The sequence below is a fragment of the Coregonus clupeaformis genome, chromosome 7 (genome assembly GCF_020615455.1).
Source record: "Coregonus clupeaformis isolate EN_2021a chromosome 7, ASM2061545v1, whole genome shotgun sequence".
Lineage (NCBI taxonomy): Eukaryota > Metazoa > Chordata > Actinopteri > Salmoniformes > Salmonidae > Coregonus > Coregonus clupeaformis.
In genome coordinates this window covers 8,400,223-8,419,258 of record NC_059198.1, presented here as the reverse complement: position 1 = coordinate 8,419,258, position 19,036 = coordinate 8,400,223, and the positions used below count along the sequence as shown (strand labels likewise).

General features: G+C 46.6%; 1 pseudogene; it reads right to left on the bottom strand.

Moving 5' to 3' along the window:
- Window positions 1-19,036, bottom strand: part of LOC121568625 — a 21,757-nt pseudogene extending 2,721 nt beyond the window's left edge.

Sequence of the window (19,036 nt, the reverse complement as noted above, 5' to 3'; positions counted from 1 at the left end):
TTGGTATGCTGACAGGCATTGTGTAGAATATATCAGACCATATTTACCCTTGCCTTGTATGCCTTCATTCCACCAATGAACACACCCTCTTTGTCGCATGACATGGTCAAAACACAGAGGCTGGCCAGAAGGAGGAGTTATGGGGATGTTTATAAGCAATAGTGACTTATCTTTTAACATTCTTTTAAGTCTACCTTTTCTGTCTCTAGTATCTGACTTGGTGTATCCCAGTCATAAGTGGCATAACATCACTGACTCCATCTTTCTTAACTTCCTATCATCAGTAAATTACTGGAGACTGAGAGAGCACAGCCATAACAAAACCATGCCACATCACTGGTAATTTACTATGGAGTCAACGGGCTGTCCCTCACTCCCTTGAGCCCAGAACTCCAGATGGAAAACTGAGAATATGACGAGGGTGTGTGCTTCGTTTTACCAACCACAACATCTGACCTGGTGCCATGGGAGTGATCCAGACACAAAACCACCAGCCTCCTAGCAACCGTCCCCACGAATAGAGGAGAGAGGCAGCCATTGACTGAGGGGAGACTGGTTCTACTACTGGGGAGTTGTTTTGGGGCTGTTACCATGGCCAACTTCTGGTTAGATATTGAGAACAGGTGTTGTCTCATACTGTATTAGCCCCTTATGGCTGGGGATTGAAGAGTGAAATGCTACACTGTCAGTCTGGTTGCTCTGAGCCTCAAAATGCTCCTTTCTCCATTCCTGGTTCCATCAAAATAAGATCAGATTAAGATACTATAAACTCTGGGTCTAAATTCATTATGAGAGCAGCTGCAGGGCCAGACGGATTACCAGGACGTGTACTCCGAGCATGTGCTGACCAACTGGCAAGTGTCTTCACTGACATTTTCAACATGTCCCTGACTGAGTCTGTAATACCAACATGTTTCAAGCAGACCACCATAGTCCCCGTGCCCAAGGACTCTAAGATAACCTGCCTAAATGACTACCGACCCGTAGCACTGACGTCTGTAGCCATGAAGTGCTTTGAAAGGCTGGTCATGGCTCACATCAACAGCATTATCCCAGAAACCCAGACCCACTCCAATTTGCACCGAACAGATCCACATATGATGCAATCTCTATTGCACTCCTGCACTTCCCTTTCCCACCTGGACAAGAGGAACACCTACGTGAGAATGCTATTCAGTGACTACAGCTCAGCATTCAACACCATAGTGCTCATCACTAAGCTAAGGATCCTGGGACTAAACACCTCCCTCCTGCAACTGGATCCTGGACTTCCTGACGGGCCCGCCCAGGTGGTAAGGGTAGGTAACAACACATCTGCCACACTGATCCTCAACACGGGGGCCCTCAGGGGTGCGTGCTCAGTCCCCTCCTGTACTCTCTGTTCACCCATGACTGCATGGCCAGGCACCACTCCAACACCATCATTAAGTTTGCCGACGACACAACAGTGGTAGGCCTGATCACCGACAACGATGAGACAGCCTATAGGGAGGAGGTCAGAGACATGGCCGTGTGGTGGCCAGGACAACAACCTCTCCCTCAACGTGACCAAGACAAAGGAGATGATTGTGGACTACAGAAAAAAAAAGAGGACTGAGCACGCCCCCATTCTCATCGACGGGGCTGTAGTGGAACAGGTTGAGAGCTTCAAGTTCCTTGGTGTCCACATCACCAACGCACTATCATGGTCCAAACACACCAAGACAGTCGTGAAGAGGGCACGACAAAGCCTATTCCCCTCAGGAGACTGAAAAGATTTGGCATGGGTCCTCAGATCCTCAAAAATTATACAGCTGCACCATCGAGAGCATCCTGACTGGTTGCATCACCGCCTGGTATGGCAACTGCTTGGCCTCCGACCGCAAGGCACTACAGAGGGTAGTGCGTGCCGGCCCAGTACATCACTGGGGCCAAGCTTCCTGCCATCCAGGACCTCTATACCAGGCGGTGTCAGAGGAAGGCCCTCAAAATTGTCAAAGACTCCAGCCACCCTAGTCATAGACTGTTCTCTCTGCTACCGCACGGCAAGCGGTACCGGAGTGCCAAGTCTAGGTCCAAAAGACTTCTCAACAGCTTCTACCCCCAAGCCATAAGACTCCTGAACAGCTAATCATGGCTACCCGGACTATTTGCACTGCCCCCCACCCCATCCTTTTTACGCTGCTGCCACTCTGTTAATTATTTATGCATAGTCACTTTAACTCTACCCACATGTACATATTACCTCAACTACCTCAACTAGCCGGTGCCCCCCACATTGACTCCTGCAACGGTACCCCCCTGTATATATATAGCCTCCCTACTGTTATTTTATTTTACTTCTGCTCTTTTTTTTCTCAACACTTTTTTTGTTGTTGTTTTATTTTTACTTTTTTTGTTAAAAATAAATGCACTGTTGGTTAAGGGCTGTAAGTAAGCATTTCACTGTAATGTCTGCACCTGTTGTATTCGGCGCATGTGACCAATAAAATTTGATTTGATTTGATATGATTTGCAGGAGAAAATACAACTTTCTGACTGAATGTGATGCTTTAGGGCATTGCAAACTGTGGTTTTAAGATAAAACCCACAACTATCCACAACAACAACAACAGTGCTGTAATTCGGATGAGTAGGAGGTGATTTTCTCATGTACTAACCCGGAAAAACATTACAAGAACATGACGTGTCCACAGCCTTCCTGCAGCTCCTGTCCATTCATAGGATGAGACATAGCGTGGGCATGTCATGGCAGAGGTCACTCAGTCTCTTAGTGATTGTCTTTGAAGGTGACCGGGCTAAAGCCAGCCTTGTGTCACACAAGGACTGGCAACAAGTTTCTCCCCATCGCCCTTATCTTCTCAGGTGTCATAAACTTGACCAGAAACAGGATATGTGTGTGTGTGTGTGTGTGTGTGTGTGTGTTTTAACCTTTGTTCCTCCACTTAGCTGGGTTGTCCTATATGGTGGTCTCTGTCTTTATGTCTCTAACTAGCCCACAGTGTTAACTAACTGAACCACCACCAGATATGTTACGGCTCAACTTCCCCCTAGTACAAAGAGTAAACAGGATCCTCCTTTCAGTGGATTACAGAGAGAATGGCATGCTTATGGTAGGATTATAAACTGGGTGGTTCGAGCCCTGAATGCTGATTGGCTGACAGCCGTGGTATATCAGACCGTATACCACAGGTATGACAAAACATTTATTTTTACTGCTCTAATTACGTTGGTAACCAGTTTATAATAGCAATAAGGCACCTCGGGGGTTTGTGGTATATGGCCAATATACCACGGCTAAGGGCTGTATCCAGGCACTCCGCGTTGCGTCGTGCAAGGAACATCCCTTAGCCGTGGTATATTGGCCATATACCACACCCCCTCGTGCCTTATTGCTTAATTAACTACTCAGTGGCACACAGCTTAAAGCCACAGGCATCAACAACATGGGATTTAAACATACATACAGTGACCCTGGCCGTGACCCCACTGTCCCAGGATGTCCCAGGGGGAGTTGGGATATGCAAAAAACACATTTCCAATTCACACGTGTATAATACACACTTGTACATGTGTGAAACAGGATAAATATAAGCCCCCACCTAATTCTGAATTATTATTATGTCTATTTGTTTAAGTTATTGGTGCAAGGAATGCCTATCTTGGCAAAATGTGTATTTTCTTCATCAATAGATGAGAAGTCATTGCATAATACGAGATGTAGAGTACAATTTGTTGGAAAAATTTCAATTCTTTCCAATCATTATTTTCCTTTGCCACAGCTCTGTCAGGCTTTTATAATGATGTCATGTGGTGGCAGGTGTGAGTTTCATTCAGCTGACATCAGTCAGTGTAAAACGCTTTCAGCTCTCTAACATTTTCGATGTGTTCCATACGTTGAAAAACACCTGTGGTCTTCAATGGATACATTCAGAATTGCTATAGTGGACGAAATGTTGTCATTAACACCCCATTGCTTCATTGCTTTACCATTACATCTGGATCACACTGATAATATTAAGACCATAATACTTAGCCTAACTGTTCTCACAACATCAGAAGTGTGTATCGTACTACCGTACCTGAAGCCTGCAGTATTTTTCCAGATCTGATAACTGGCCAGGGCAGGGGAATGTTTTAGTAAGGTGCTATAGAGGTGTAAAACCAAAAGCCTGTGTACACACACCTATTCCCACAGCTAGTCTGGCAGTGAACAAACAACATCTCTCACCCCACAATGGCCCATACAAACTATACTCGCAATGTTATCATATTATAACTACTTCAACAGTATCACCTCCATCAAAGGCAACATGCATTTCTAAGAGTAAAACCTAGTTAGCGACAAAATGTAGGGAAACAGAGTTTCAGTGATGATTCATTAATGTTTTCAATGTTTTGTCAGGTTTTCCATCCATTCTAGGCATGTTCTTCTGTATGCCAATAATCTCCCGTGGGCAGATTCTGCATGCAGACCCAAGAATCTGCCGGGACTGAATGGGATGCGTGTGATAACGAACTGCAGTAGTTCTGGTCTTTGGGTTTTCGTCACTAGTTATATGGACGTATCAGGATTGGGCGAAGGCGATGCTTAAACTGCTTGGCTTCAAGTGCTTTGCGCGGTTGGGGGCTTTGGCTGAGAGTTTTTTTTTGCGAGGGTGGAGACTTCGCAAACTGCCGGAATTCTCAATTTCTAACACGTATAGACCCAGAGGTAAATCACGCAGCTGACCAAAATTAAGCAAGATTTTACTTTTGGGTTAACCGAGACTATTATGCCAATAATGAACTAAGACACTTGGTGATGTACAGTCTAATACACTGTAAAATACCATTCTGATACACTATATACTCAGACTGATTTGGACATCTTGGCTACAGTGTTATTTAGTGCTCTGACCCAGCAGACCAAACCAAAACAGGAAGTTAACTAGTGCCCTCTGACCTGTAGGAGGTTCTCCTTGGGCGTGGCCAGCAGATTGACAGCAGCAGAGAGCTTCTGGAAGAACTCCACAGCCAGGTTCCCCCAGGCCCATCCCCTCTATCCAGTCCATCAGCAGGTCCAGGTTGGCCCTGATCTGGACCCCTCTAGACCACTGGTAGAACCCACCTCCAGAGCCTGCAGAACAGAACACCACTCAGACATACAGTATGTATGCTCAGTTAATTTCTATCATAGGTATTGAGTATAATAGAACTTCTATAAGATGCAGCATGCTAGCAGATACCCATAGACTTCCAGTCATTGCGATAACGCTAGTTAGCATTGGCTTGCTAAACTACCTCTAACTTCCTTCATAGTGGACACGGAGACATAAAAATGGTATCCACAGGTTCATCTGACTCTGGGGAAAGTCAAAATCCCGAAGTAGCCCATTAACACACACAGTATGTATTTTATGAGGATACATGTGAGATAGAACTTCGAGGAGTTTAAGATTTGATCCTACAAAACCCCATGGATGAGAAACAGAGCATGTTGGAGGTCTCACCTCTCTCCATGAGTGCGTTGAAGAGGGATGCGTTGGTGAAGAAGAAGAGGTAGGCGCAGAGCTGCGAGCTGATGTCAGAGTGCACCTGGAAGGCGTTGAGCAGAGACAGCGCCTCCTTCAGGACATCCAGGATGCCGCTCACGCCCTCGGGCACGCGCAGCTGCCCGCTCTCCGAGAACGGGTTCCCATCCAGCAGGCCTGGCAGTGCCGAGTACATACTCTGAGGACAGAGAGAGGCATGTTAGAGGTGTTAGTCACAGCTACATTACTGTACCTCACTGTTCCATAGTCTAGCACAGCACCTCTCTGAGGAGAGAGAGGGGGAGATAAGGAGCCTTACAGTCACAGCTACTGTACCCCAGTACCACTAATGCAGAAGGTATACTGCACTCACTCATAATATATTGCTCTTAAAAAGGGACGTTTTGTCAGCTGTGCTCACTTTATCAACCATACTCAATATAAAATAAACCTTCATCAACATGCTGGAATTTGTTGACAGATTCAGTAAAACTGCAGTGGAATCAGTGACTTAGTCAACAGGGCTATGCCCACTGACCCTAAGCTCCCTGAGCCAATTAGAATGCAGTCAGAGCCCAAGGAGGAGCGGTTAAAGGAAGCCAGGCAGGGACAGACTCACTTCCCCTCCAAAGGGGGATAGCCAGGGGCCTGATAGCCAGGGGCCTGAGACTGTCCAGTCTTGACACTCACCATTGTTAACAGTGCACCATACACAGTCCTGGGAATCACATTGATAACACTGGTGCCACTGGCCATTCCTGACAGAAACGCAAATGTTTCCCAGTGACTCAACCCTTACAGCCTCCTGATAATTCCCATGATAATAAACACCAGGTATCAGAAACTAGCTGATAATAGCCCATGCTGTTGACTACTAAGGAATGTTAATACCAGTGAGTAATAGGCATGAGAATGAACTTCTCCTACAACTGAGGAGAAAGAGTGTTTTGTGTCATTGTTGGTTGTTCCACCAATTAGGTGTCTTTTGAGTAGTGTAACTTGGTGGAAAAAACTAAAATGTTATATTTCACCTACTTTTAGCATTCCGTCATAAAGAGTACATGTTCTAAAAAAACATGTTTTCCCATCTCAAGAGGTTAAATAAAAAATGGACTATAGTAACTGCCTATTAAGTGCCAAATAAGGTAACAGAGTGGACCGTAACAGGGTTGACCGTAACAGGGTTGACGGCTTCATCTTAAATCATCCATAAATCCCCTTGTGACAGGGGGAATCGAAGCTTGTTCGCGCAACAGGGAGGGGCAATTGAATGCAAGCTTCACTAAAAAATGAAAATGGTTAAAACATGTCTAGCCTGTCTATCTAGGTGTAACCGGTTTGACATGTTATGCTCGACCTGCTCAGTTTTCCACCACATAACACCAGAAAATTGCCAAAAAGAGTACAACCAGCTCACCTGCTTTTACATTATGATTTGACTGTTAGTTTCTTTAGACTTTTGTTTTGAAAAAGGAATAGTTTCACCATCTTAAAACGAGAATTCAGTTCATGAAACAGGGTTGACCTTAAAGGGATACTGGCAATGAGGCCCTTTATCTACTCCCCTAGAGTCAGATGAACTTGTGGATACTATTTGTATGTCTCTGTGTCCAGTATGAAGGAAGTTTGAGGTAGTTTCGCGAGCCAATGCTAACTAGCGTTAGCGCAATGACTGGAAGTCTATGGGTATCTACTAGCATGCTTAAAATGAATCACTAATCACATGAAATAAATAATGATCTTCAGAAATGACTTTGTCAAACAACAAAATAACTAAGGGTTACAATGATGGTAAAAACTTGGATAAATGTTGGGGTTAAGTGGGTTCAAATATTCCTAGAAGTCACAGAGGATGCACAGGGAACTTCTTTTAATGTACTGTAATATTTGTGTCCGATTGCTACTTAAAATATCAAAGGGATGCAAAAGGCGCTCATTTCGTGGAACGACCCACGTACTGGTCAAGGGAGAGGAAGGCTTTCGCAGAGCAGGATACCAAGCAGGAAAACCTGTTTCCCAACACACACACACACACACACACACACACACAAGGCTCTGTGTGAGGGGAAAGGGGAGTGGGGAAATGAGGTGACACTGAAACATGTACAGCTCCACTGACCAATTTGGGCCCTGGCAGACCACAATCTGGTAAAAGGTTTAACATAAACAAAACCTTTGTGTTATGTTTCAACAAAATAAATGTTAAACTGGCACATTCTTGCTTCCACCAAAAGCAAGAAGGACCCAAACAAGAGGAAGCCAAATTCGGACCATTGAGCACTCAGGAGGTTTAAAAAAAACTTTGAGTCAGCATCTCTTTGTCACAGTGCAGAGGTCCTGGGCTCCTCCTCCTCCTCCCTCTGCCTCCTCTTCCCCCTCCTCCTCCTCCTCCTCCCTCCTCCTCCTCCTCCTCCTCCCTCCTCCCTCCTGCTCCTCCTCTGACACAGCTCTCTGCCATTGTTTTAGTCCATGACATCACCCGTCAGCCAGCCAGGTCAGCAGGCACACATCATGACTAAGACAGACACTTCAGAGCCTCTGAAAGATCATAAAGACTTGCCTGTTAAATCCCAATCACCATGCATGCATTCCTTCAACCACAGGTCACTAGATAGATTAGAGGCCAGCTCCGCAGAGCTACAGGTGCTGGTTAGTTATTAAGCTGAGACTGGTCCAATGAAGGGAACTGGGATCGTATTCTCCAGTACAGCATTAAAAGTCCAACTGTTTTAGCATATAAATGCAGTTAAAACCTTATTTTGAAGATAGTGGTACCATATCTGAGAGAACACTACATGGCTTTGGGTGTGAGCTTGAGTCGTTTGTTGACAGAAATAGGGTCATACTGGCACAAAAAAGTGTCACAATTCATCTAAGGTATTGACTTGGCCTGTATCTCTCACTTGACCCCGGAATGTGCAGTGAGTACTCCGCCCATCCCTCCCTGTGGTGTGTCTATGTGAAGACAGCCCCTCTCTTCCTGAGCAGGAAACAGACTTTTGGAAAAGGCCACTACTCTGCCCTGCTTCTCCACTGGACTACAGCTGCTTCCCTGACCACTGCACATCCAACCACCACCAAAACAAAGCCTGCTTTCCCCTGAGCTCCAGCGGTGACTGTCTAACTACAGCCTGTAACTATTGGGGGAAATACATGTAATTGGAGTTTATCATCCACTGTGCTTTCATTCTCTACATCAAATAAGAACTGCAGTACATTGTGAGAAAGCGCCTCTCCTTACACCACACACAGGAAGCCCATTAGTTATCAGGGATAGTTGACAGGCATGTGTACGTTTTCTTTTATCAATGGTTTCTGTCCTGAAACGAAAATCTAGGGACAGGAAGAGGTGGTCTCGGAGTATCCAAAATAACAGCAGCACATAGTCCTGTTCCCTGTTCCCACCCATGCCGGTGCTCCCTCCCATCCTGGAGCAGTCATCGCCAGGCACCGTCGCCATGGTAACGGGTGTTTCCAGTCGACCGTGTTATTGGGTGTCTATTGCTGGTCTCTGGGTTACTGTGGCAGTGATGGTGCTCTGTTAATGCCATAGAGTTAGTTATAGGGGCCCAAACATAGGAAACTCCAGTAAACCCTGGCTGGGAGTGTCTTCCTGGGGCTCATTGTTGAACAGGATAGACCTTTTGTTGCTCTCTATAAACATTTCATCTAAACAGCTAGAGTGGCTTCATTGGCAGGGTCAAAAGACTGGAAATAACCTTGAAGTGGATTTACAGAATATTAAAAAGATGATAAGCAGTCATTTATTCCACTGGAAAAGACGACACTATCTCACACGCTATTCTTACTGAGAGAGCCAGAGAAAGTGTGCGTGTTTCCCCTGGCTTATTATGGTTTATTGTCTGGCATGCTACCTGCAAACGGAGAATGGTGTTTATAAAGTCTCATGTCCTGCTTCACGTAGTCCACAGGCAAAATATGTCTTTCTATTTGGGCTGTGCAAGGTGTTCTAGGGGCAAATAGTCAAGGATGTTATTGTGTACATGTGCGGTGTGTGTGTGTGTGCTAGGCACGTGTCTGTGTTTTGTGTGCGTGTTGCATGCATGTCATCTATAGGTGAGTGTATCAGTGGAGGCTGCTGAGGGGAGAACGTCTCATAATAATGGCTGAAACGGAGCTAATGGAATGCCATCAAACACATGGAAACCATGTGTTTGATGTATTTGATACCATTCCACTGATTCCGCTCCAGCCATTACCACAAGCCCGTCCTCCCCAATTAAGGTACCACCAACCTCCTGTGTAGTGTATGATTGTAGTGTGTGACTATGCACTGACCTTGGTGAGGTAATAGACAGACTGCTGGAAGGTGAACATGATGACCTCCTCCAGGACCGTCATGGCCTCCTCACTGGCAGTCCTAGTGGACCACATCTCCGACTCCGGCTCTGAGCCCTCCTCCTCTTCCTCCTGCCTCCAGGGCAGCAGCTGGGGAACGTCATGCTGGATGAAGTGCAGCAGCTCAATGGAGTTGGCCATCCACAGCACCAGCGGCCGCAGGCCTGGGATCAGCTCCTCCATGCTCAGCAGCTGCACATCCTCTGGCTCCTGCTGGACATCACTGGAGCTCCTGCAAGGGGAGACATATAGACAGGTCTGAGTTCAGTCCAACAGCCAACAAATGCCCTGTCCTGGGTGAATGGCACTAAATGTGGCTTGCGAATGACTCATATTTTACAGCATGTCTCTATCCCTTGGAATTAATGCTAATTTAAACCATTACATTTTGATTTCCATGTGCAGTTGAGTGAAATATGAAATTAAACATTTCATTCTACAAAATCCCTCCTCCTTTTTCAGCAGGCAGCCAAAGCACAGCTTTGGAATACAGTGCGCTGCAATACAGTTACATAACTTTAAATCATCATTAGCTATCATTTTGATTTCATACACTTCAAAGGGTGGCATATAGAGAAGTATGAACAGCAAGAGACCATGACTCCTTCTCAGCTTCTTATTGTGTAAATAAGTCACTGAGACATGTGACAACGAGACAATGCTATCTGTGTATACTACACACCCCTCCCAGAACGTCAAGTAGCATTGTTGTTGGACTGTAGTGGAAGGCAGTAGCATCATATTCTAAGACTCCTGGCTCTACATACAGTCTGTATATGACTCATAGCAAAAACTAAAGGTGAAAGGGGGTTAGTGTCAGAGGCAGCAGGTTGCCACTGTTCTTCTCTCTGTTGTCATCTTTGCTGTTCATTGTTAGCATTTCTGGGGCAGGCTGAGTGATTGAGGTTGGAGTGGCTGCTACTCACCTTTCTGGTTGGATCACAGCGAGCTCCTTTGTCTTCTCCTGCAAGGGGACAGCGATAAAGACAACATTCATTTCAAACCAGCAGCAAGCCTATCTAAATGATATTCAAGCCTGATGACACCTTTGATTACTTTTCTTTCTTTGCAGTACCCTTGAGACACACAGTATTTTGAATGCATAACGATTCAAGGTTTATTTGTGTCATGATGATATAAAAGGTAAATCGTTTGACTCGAGAGAGTGCATTGTTTCTGTGCATAGTGGAGCTGCATAGTTTTACTCACCCACATGGTGAGCTGGATCTGACTGGCTATGCGGAGCAGCAACCTTCGGAAGTGTGTCAGCTGGAACGTGGCGGCCGAGTGTTGGATGGACAGGCTCAGCAGGAAGGCAGGGGTCAGTTTGACTTCGTCCCCACTGGGGTCCACCATGACCAGGACCTCCTGCAGGACCCTGTCCTCCTGCTCCAGCTCATAGCTCAGAGACACCTCTCCACCCTCTGGGTCCTTCCACCGAGGAGGAGCCGGCTTCCTCTGGACCCTAGGCAATTTCATTGGGAGGGCGGAGCCACATGATTGACAGGAGGATGACACTCCCACTCCTCCGTCATGGGCGGGGCAGAGTTGTTTCATCCAGGGAGGGGTCTGTGGAGCTCCTGGGGCGGCGGTAGGGTCCTTAAACATGAACAGGTAGTGTCGTCCCAAGACCCACCAGGTCCCCAGGGGTCAGCTCCACCTCCTCCTTCAGGAGGAAACCATTCCGGGTGATGGGGGCACCGTGGAGGGGCTTCAGCAGGGTCAGAGTCCGCTTGGTGTCCCCCGGGGAGGAGTTGGTAGAGTCCAGGCGCCTGACACAGCAGTGCTGGGGCAGAATGTCCGGGGCAAAGAGGAGGATGTCTACCTTGAGCCTCTCTTCGTCCTCTCCGTTACAGTGCTCCCTGCAGCAGCCGAAGATGGTGGTGGTGCCGCTCATCAGGTAGATGACAAAGTCCTGCAGCGTAGAGGAGGGGCAATGGAAGCAGAATCCATGAGTGCTACATTAATTAATGCACTGGTTTCAGTTTGCAATATGCTATGATCCTTTGTAACTACTATGTATTAACTACACTGTAATTACACTGCTCCTACCTAGTACCTAACTACAATGTAAACACATGCACTTTGGCACCACAATACAAAGCCACAATACAAAGCACAAATAAAAGACCCAGGACTTTAATTGTGAAGTTGTGTAATCATTTGGAGATTGATCAAGCAGGCGCATTAGAGCCATGTGTTATGTGAGGACGGAACAGGTCCAGGATCAGCATGTACTGGCAGTGTGTGGTGGAGGGACAGGAATGGAAGGGCTTAGGTGTGAAACTATAAGTCCATGTCAAATCAAATCAAACATAGTCCACAGATTTGCAGATTCAATTTATTTTTTTAGATGAGTTTATTAGTCACATGCACAGGGTCGCAGATATAATCGCAGGGTACTGTGAAATTCTTATGCTCCGAGCTCCAACAGTGCAGGATAAAAAAAGAAACGTGAATAAGACAATAATAATAATAATAATAATAATAATAATAATAATAATATTATATACACATTTTCAACTGTAGAATGTCCATAGGGGGAAAAGCAGAGGGGGGAGTGAGAAGTGTATGAAACAATCATTCATTAATAAATGTTTTCGCATGGTGCAGAGAAATGCTTGTGTTTTCTAGCTCCAACAGTGCAGTAATATCTAGCAATACAAAACAACACACACATAATCCCCCCCCACAAATAAAGAGAGAACAAGCAGTATCATTTAAATATACACTGAGTGTACAAAACATTAAGCTCTTTCCATGACAGACTGACCAGGTGAATCCAGGTGAAAGCTATGATCCCTTATTGATGTTAAATCCACTTCAATCAGTGTAGATGAAAGGGAGGAGACAGGTTAAATAAGGATTTTTAAGCCTTGAGACGATTGAGACATGTATTGTGTATGTGTGCCATTCAGCGAGTGAATGGGCAAGACAAAAGTATGTTAGTGCCTTTGAACGGATATGCTAGTAGGTGCCAGGCACACCGGTTTGTGGCTTTTTCACGCTCAACAGTTTCCTGCTTGTATCAAGAATGGTCCACCACCCAAAGGACATCCAGCCAACTTGACATAACTATGGGAAGCATTGGAGTCAACATGGGCCAGCATCCCTGTGGAACACTTTCGACACCTTGTAGAGTCCATGCCCCGACGAATTGAGGCTGTTCTGAGGGCAAAATATTAGGAAGGGTTCTTAATGTTTTGTACACTCAGTGTATATATTATATTTATAACATTTCAGGTCCTCAGTGATGTGCACACTGAGGAAGTTTAAGCTTTTGACCCTCTCCACTGCAGCCCCGTCTATGTGGATGGGGGCGTGCTCTCTCTGCTGTCTCCTGTAGACCACGATCAGCTCCTTTGTTTTGTTGACGTTGAGGGAGAGGTTATTTTCCTGGCGCCACTCCACCAGGGCTCTCACCTCCTCCCTGTAGGTTGTCTCGTTGTTGTTGGTAATCAGGCCTACCACTATTGTGTCATCAGAAATTTTATGATTGAGTTGGAGACGTGCGTGGCCACGCAGTGATGGGTGAACAGGGAGTACAGGAGGGGGCTGAGCACTTCTGTTGGGACCCTCTGTTGAGGATCAGTGTGGGGGAGGTCATGACCTTCTAACACCACCCGTTGCTCGGTCATCCCTCCCAAGACTATTAAAGCCAATTTATGCTTGATCTGAAAATGTAATCAGAGGCTCCATATGGAGGGTGTGATGCAATTGCGCCTCCGGAGGCATGCTGAGGCCAAATCAAGCTCCGTACCGCATCACCGTGCGCCTCTCAAATTTTGTAACAATGCGGTGGGCTCCGTATAGCTCCGCATTGACATGATTCGTTGACGGTAGGTGGGGGCGGTACGTCATGTATAAACACAAACTCACTTCCTTGACAACTTCCTTCACAATAGCACTGCTCTGCTCTGCTAAGAGCAAGAAGTATGAAAGCCCTGACGTCTACGGAGGCTGCATCGCAGTAAATGCTGTACGGCCACATCAGACGTTGGATTGACCATGCAGAGCCTTTCAGGCAGGTCATGATACTGTATCATCCCAGCTAGCATGGAAGCAAACCAGCCACTGAGCACTGTGTGCAACCACATACACTTAACTAACTAAATGGTTAGAGTCACTGGCTCCATATGATAGCCTGCACTAAACTGGACTATTCAAATCAATATAGTGACAACTTCTCAACCTTTATTTATTTTCCTGCACATGATATCTGGCAGAATAGATCAAACTGTCTAGAAAGCGAGTTAATAACCGTGAGTCAATGTGAATTGTGACTACACTGACCTGCACTTGAACTTGAACAACAACACTCACAAGGAAATCAAATCCAATACAGCTCTCATGGTTCACAGGAGATTAAGTTCAGGAAAAGCTGGTCTGGAAACAAGTCAAGCCTGGAACATTTCTATTCCATAGGACTGCTGATATGTGAGTGAGTTATTGTTGTGGAGTGGCCGGACCGGGGACGGGCTCAGTACTCTGCCTGCCCCCAGTGTCTGGCACACCCCACCCAGTGTCCTGCACACTCAGCAGTATCCACAATGAGGAACAAACAACAGAGAGAGAGCAGCAGCATTTCCTGTTCCTAGGAATGGGCCTGGCCCTCTGGCCCTCTGGCTCTCTGGCCCTCTGGCCCTCTGGCCCTCTGGTCCTCTGGCTCTCTGGCCCTCTGGACCTCTGGCCCTCTGGCCCTCTGGCTCTCTGGCCCTCTGGCCCTCTGGCTCTCTGGCCCTCTGGCCCTCTGGCTCTCTGGCCTTCTGGCCCTCTGGCCAGGCATGTGTATGTACGTCCACTGAGTTTGTTTAGACATTATAGTGTGCCTTCTGCTCTATTCTCTAATACTATCTCCACCTCCACTGCAGAGCCATCAGGGCTGAGCTGAACTGTGATTGTGAACACAGTGTTCCTTATCTATTCAATGAGCCCTGCTGACAGACAACACATCCCAGTGTGAGAACTCTACTGCTGGGACAAGGCCAGCTCCTTTTTCCCGCCTCTCCAGTACATGACCCAGGCTGGCCCACTCAGCGTGTGGACACGAGAATCACCTGTCCACAACATGCCGGTCTACTCTGAGTCTGCTTGAGCTCGTGGCTCTGAGCCCAATACTCTGAGCCCATAGTAATCTAGCAGCAAGACTCAGTCTCTCCCTGTCCATGTTATAGCATCTTCACTGCAGCTAAAGCCCTCTGCTCTCTGCTCCTCTCTCTGTCTCTCTCTCTTTCTGGGGATTTTAACCCCAGGTCTTAACCTAAGAGGTTCAGTGGGGGCCTCTATAGCGTAGTGGAGTGTACTTGTTTATGCCTCAGTGTCTCTGATAAGCCTTTCTTCACAGTGTTTCTGCCACCCTGCCAAGAGACACTTGAGAACCTTGAAAGGTCTTCAATGGAGCAGCCATCCGGCTCAACCAATTACAGCTGCTGCTTTCTGGCTGCCCAGGCCCACTGTGAAGAATTTCAGCATGACATCTCTCTGTCGCAGCCGGACACATTCTTCAACCATACAAACCTATTCTGAGCCTAACTATTCAAGAACAGACTGATTCCTATCTAACAAACTGACTTCAGCTGTGTAAACTGAAGCCAAGCCTTTCATTAAAGTTCCTTATCATTTAAGATAATCAATAATCTGATAGAAGAACAAATGCATCTGGGTTTAATGTATAGCAGTGGCAACAGCTTCACTTTCCAGTCTTCCTACCTGTCTGTAGCTGTATCCCTGCAGCAGCAGGAAGTAGGGGAAATCAAAGGGCGGGTGGATGGAGTACTGGGTGGTGTTGTCGTCACTGCTCTCCGTCTCCTCCTTCTCCATGCCCAGACGCAGGGCCTCCTTGTCGGCCTCGGCCTCTGGGTCCTCCCTGATGAGCTGGGCCTTCTGCTGGGCCCGCATGGCCTCCTTCTCCATGGCAGACAGGTCCATCTCACTGAGACTCCTCCACATCCCCAGGCCCTCCACATCCTCACCACTGCCGTCCATGAACAGAGAGGTGACCCGCGATCGGCCCTTCTGGAGCTTGCGAGCCTGGGCGTTGATACCTGGGGCAGAGAGAAGCACGGGAAGAGGGAGGATGAGACTAGATGCAGAGAAGCGATTATTAATAATGTATTCATAATTTCTTACAAAATCATTGATTGTGTCCTGATATAATCTATGTAACATAAACGTAATCATCTATACATAAACTGAAACTTCACAATATGCTAAACACTCAAACTATTAGGGGAGTTCTTCCATAAAATCATTCCAGTCCATCTCACACCACCATATCATAATGTTTTACTGAGTTGGCTCTCAGTCAAATCAAACATAGCAGGTGAAGGAGAGAGGAAATCTGGAGGGTGTAGTGAGAGATGTTGTCCTCTATCTGATAGCAACAGGCGTCCCTGGCTGTTGGGCTGACGTACCGCAACATAAACACTATTCAGCTCATTTGGAGCCATTAAGCACCATGGAATGTCCAGAGAGCTCCCAGGCTCTTATCAGCTGTGGAAGTGGGCGTTCTTCCACATTGTTCTGACACACTGTGTCAGGGGGGCTGGTCAGGCCTGCAGAGGGGGCAACTTCCCCCAGCTTCCCCCAATCAGAGTAGAGCAAAAAGAGTGGAGGGTGATGTGGGGTTTGATGAAAACTGAGATTCACAACAAACGCACGCCAAAGTCAACAGGACCACACAGTGTCCAGTGTGCAGGAAGCGAGCTCTGATGGATAGAATAACCATTGGAAAAAGCCTATCCAGCCACAGCCAGTCCCCTGCCCTGGGGGCTTCAGAGACCCCTGTTGGGACCCTGTTGTCAATCCCAGATAAGAGAGAGGGGACACTCTGACCTCCCTCCTCACTGCAGCTTTTGTTTTTCTCTGACCTCTCACTTGCCTGCCATCTCCCCTGCTCTGTCTCGTGATAAGTTGGACAATGGATTCTATTACCCTACCGTTAGTTACGAGATAGGAGATCCAATGCCACCCCAACAGACAGAGTGATTACCTGGGCTTTAGGTTGTTGTTACTGGGTTCACTGAGCTGCACCTGTATGGTTGACGTACCTGCTGTGACGGTGTCGGTATCCTTAGCACTCTGTTCCTCTACGCTCACTCTCTTCTGGATCTCAAAGCGTCTGGAGAAGCCTTCTTTGGGTTTCCATAGCGACTGCAGCATGAGGGGCTTCTCGTGGTCACCCACGACCCGAAAGCACTCCGTCTTCCATTGGTGGTCTGCTCCGGTCTGGCCAATCACGTCGCACAGCACATATCGACTGGGATCCTCTTTCTCCAGACAGTATCTAAGCAACGATAAAAGCGACTCAGTCAGAATAGCATGATAAGATCTAATTCCTCCTGAAATTAAAGTGGCTTTGAGATCATCTGGGCACAATGTCCATATCACCAGCTTTAAGTGATTTGCAATGGTTCACACTATTAGGATTAGCAGTATTGCAGTCCATACCATTTAGCCTTGAGGAATGTTCCCTTTCTGCTTACCTGTTAGCATTGAGGCTAATGCTAACAAATCACATAATGCCAGTGGGCAACCCTAACCCCTCACCTCTCCAGGGCCTCTTTGACAAGTTCCTTGGCGCTGGAGCGAGTCGTGGCCAGGACGCTCTTGTAGTTGGTTCCCTGGCAGATGTCGCTGCCAAAGATCTTCAGGATGCCTGGGGCAGACATCTGACTGGACAGCTCAGCAGGGTCGTCTGCTGCCTGCAGGTCCCCTGCCATGCTCCTGCCACCCGGGGCATGCCCCTGCCCACTGTCGCCGCGCAGGAGGGGGCTCCGGTTGAACACTGTCGACAGTCTGTTGTTGTGGCGGCGGATTTTGTTCTTGGCCGGCTGCCTCACGCCTGTACTCTCTGCTGAATGGGTGGTGCCATCTGAGGTGTTGGACCTGAGAGAGGGAGAGGGAGAAATGGATGGATGGATGGATGGATGGATGGATGGATGGATGGATGGATGGATGGATGGATGGATGGATGGATGGATGGATGGAGTAGGAGAGAGAGACAGAGAGACAGAGAGAGAGCGAGAGAGAGTGAGATACAAATAAGAGAAAGAGACATAGACATAGATAGTGACAGAGTGAAACACAGAGAGCAAGGTAAAGGTGTTATTGAAAGTGAAAGAGTTCAAGGGAGGACACAAAATGAATGGGTAATTAATAAGAGGACAGTATAAGCTTGGAGCACCTCTCTACAAATAAATTACATTTCTATTGAAGGCCATAAGTCCATTTGAATATACAAAATCACAGGCATCTGCATGTATCAAAACTGAAATCCAATTATGCAAAATAAGGGTGCCTCGTTTTAAATACCCTACAAAGTAGATACACTGGATATGAATAATATGACTTACTGCAGGGATCCATTGCTTGGCTTCCTCCCCAGCTTTGCCAGGCTCTTCTTCGGCGAGCGGATCAATAGGCCCACTGGAAAGTTGAGGGCTTGCTTGGATATATGACTAACGTTACTTCGTTCCTCCGAAATCATCACGACTTTGTTCAGATAAAGGCTATATTATATGTCAAAGTGCTCCCTAGAAAGCACGGTAAAGCACTATTCTCAAAATAAATTATTTGGGACAAATACACTAATCATGGTATTTGATCCTGGAATCCACACTTTCTCATAGTGATGAAGCCAACTAAGAATTTGTCAGTTCAGACAGTTTGTGAACTAACTCTGACAGGTTTTCGTGAAGAAGCACGACGTGGAGAAAAGTTATTCTCGTCCAGTGGCACTAGACATCAGGCAACTTCCAAAACACACTCGTTTCCAGATTAGTTATATTCCGAATGTTCAACTCAACAATATCTGGAAACAAAAAATCCGACTGTATTCCGTTCAATAGAATTGTTGCTGAATTGTTTCCATGAACAGAAGTTAGTTGGTCTGAATCAGATACAATGTATCCTCGTTCGGGACAGCCATACGAGCGCCAGTTTTAAAAAACTATTATGTTCTTATAAAAATGAAAAAATATATCCAAAGTACTTCTAATCAATTATCCATTTCAGATATTTAACTGGACTATTTGTTATTCGAAGCACTTTGCGAATATTGACTGGTCTGCTCCATGCCATCTCTCCTTATCCCGTTATGCACTTTCAACAGTTCAGTGCCCAACAGTGTAGTGGTTGCCTGGTTGAATGCAACCTGTTTGAAAAGTTGTGCTGGAGTTCCTACC